We start from the raw sequence: 2,346 nt of genomic DNA, 5'->3' as shown, positions 1-2,346 counted from the left end.
AAAAAAAAAAAAAAAAAATAGCAAAAAAATCAGTGAAACAGTATTGTTTTCTTAAAAGTATCATCCAGGGGCTGGGGTTGTGTCTCAGTGGTAGAGTGCTCATCTTGCATACGTGAGGCACTGGGTTTGATCCTCAGCACCACATAAAAAAATAAATAAATAAAATAAAGATATTGTGTCCATCTGCAACTGAAAAAAATTTTTTTAAAAAAGATCAATCAATCCTTTAGGTGGAACGAAAAAGAGAAGACATAAACGATAAATTTGTTAAAATGTTAATTACTATCATGAATGAAACAGGGATATCATATAGACCTTGTAGACATCAAAAAAAACCAAGGAATTAAGAACTATACCTTCATCAATTAGAATTCTTTGAAAAACTTACCTAATATGAGAGATGATTTGAGTAGACTATAACTGTTAAGGAAATGGAATTTGTTTTTAAAACTTCTCCAAAAGAAATATCTAGGCCTATATGTTTTCACTGAAGAATATTTTGTTTACAGGCTTTTTGAGGAAATTCAGAAGGTTGGAGCCAAATACTTGTCCCCCTCTGAACAGAAAAAAGAGGTACATATAGATAAAATTATGGAAAAATGGATTCACAATCAATGATGATTTTAGAAGTTATTCTAATGGTAAGTCAGTAGTTTCTGAACTGCACCAAAAAGGGGGAATTACCTTCAGAATTACAGGGAATTTTTTATAAAAAAAGAGGTGAATGCTAAAGCACCACACCAAGAAAAAAAAATGCACAGTTTTCTTTTTTTTCCCCCGGGAATGAATATTGAACCCAAAGCCTTCTATGTGCTAGACAGGTTCTCTACCACTAAGCTACCTTTCCAGCCCAGTTTTCCTTTTTATTTAAAAATTTTTTTTAGCATTTTTTAAATTATAAGGAAATGTTATACAGGTAAATAACAATAAATATGGGGCTGGGGTTGTGGCTCAGTGGTAAAGTGCTTGACTGGCACTTGTGAGGGACTGGGTTCCATCCTCAGCACCCTATAAAAATAAATAAAACAAAGGTATTGTGTCCATCTATAACCAAAATAATAATAACAATAACAGCAACAATAAACATATATAAAAAGTTAAAGCACAATAATACTAAAAGCTTCTGGTTAGCTGACCATATGGAAGTTCCTAGAGGCTGACATGCTAAGAGAGGGCATGAAAGATCTGCACCTTTTTTCCTATATGTTAACCTGTGCATCTCTTCCTTCATCTGTATCCTTTGTAGTTGATTGGTAAATGAGTAGTGGGTTCCAATAAGCATGGGTATGTATCAGCAGACAGGAGAATGAAAAGAGGAATGTATAGCCAAAATTGCATAGTTTTTGGTAGACGTAACAGATATTAGAGATGATTGTGTGATGTACCTCAAATAAATTCAAGAAGTAGTAAATAAGAAGTGATCAGATAAAGAAGAGGATGGTTTGGGTAGTGAGGTCCTGGGTTCCATCCCGGGCACTATAAAAAAAGAGGAGGAAAAGGCAAAAAGATTACCAACTCATCTATTTCCTATCCATTCCAGTAATCAACAAACAAATTGCAAGAAGAATTAAAGTTCTGTAAAATGCAATAGTGTAAGATAATCAACTTACTGAATTGATTATCAACTTTGGGTGCTTCTACAATAGTGTAAGTATTAAATGAAGAAGAAGTAAACATCGATACAGATGCTCTTTCAGAATCCTTCAAGTAAAACATTTGACTTCACTCTTTTGAGGGATTAGCACTTTTGGAAATCAGGTTGGGTTGTGAAACCAGCAAAAGGAGATCACATAAATCCACTTTTGGAGATAGCAGAGATTGCAAAAAGAGCATTTCAAGATATATGCAACTTGGCCTGAGAAAGAAGTTTTAGGTCTCAATTGACCTTTATGAAATTGTCAAAAACACCATTGTTCCATAAAAATGGAGTGGAAAAAAAATAGACACTTGAACTGTTTGAAAATGTATTAGTTACAGATTTGGGAAATAAAGTTCTGCTCCATATTGAAGGGAAAAAAAACCAAAGTAGGGGTTATTATCATGGTTAATCTTCAATTGCCAAGAAAACTATTAGAGCTTTCTTTGCTTTCTGCTGCCATGTCCTGAGCTGCTTTCCTCCACCACACCCTTCCATCTTGATATTCTGCCTCATTTTGGGCCCAGAGCAATGAAGATGGACATCTATGGACTGAGACCTCTGAAGGAGTGAGGCCCATATAAACTTATCATCCTCAAATAAATAAAAAAAGAAAGAAAGAAACCTATTGGAATCTAAGACTCAATTAATGAAGCTTTGCATCAAGAAAAGATGAGTCTGAAGTCCAAAGTGAAACAGGTAAAGAACTT

At 34.2% G+C, this 2,346-nt stretch overlaps 1 pseudogene; it reads left to right on the top strand.

The window, feature by feature from the left end:
- Positions 1–599: 599 nt before the first annotated feature.
- Positions 600–2,048, top strand: LOC125618166 (annotated as a pseudogene).
- The last annotated feature ends 298 nt before the right edge of the window (positions 2,049–2,346 follow it).

The sequence above is a fragment of the Marmota marmota genome, unplaced genomic scaffold (genome assembly GCF_001458135.2).
Source record: "Marmota marmota marmota unplaced genomic scaffold, marMar, whole genome shotgun sequence".
NCBI classification, from domain to species: Eukaryota; Metazoa; Chordata; class Mammalia; order Rodentia; family Sciuridae; genus Marmota; species Marmota marmota.
Note: the sequence above shows the minus strand (reverse complement) of the source record. Positions and strands in the feature narration are given on the sequence as shown.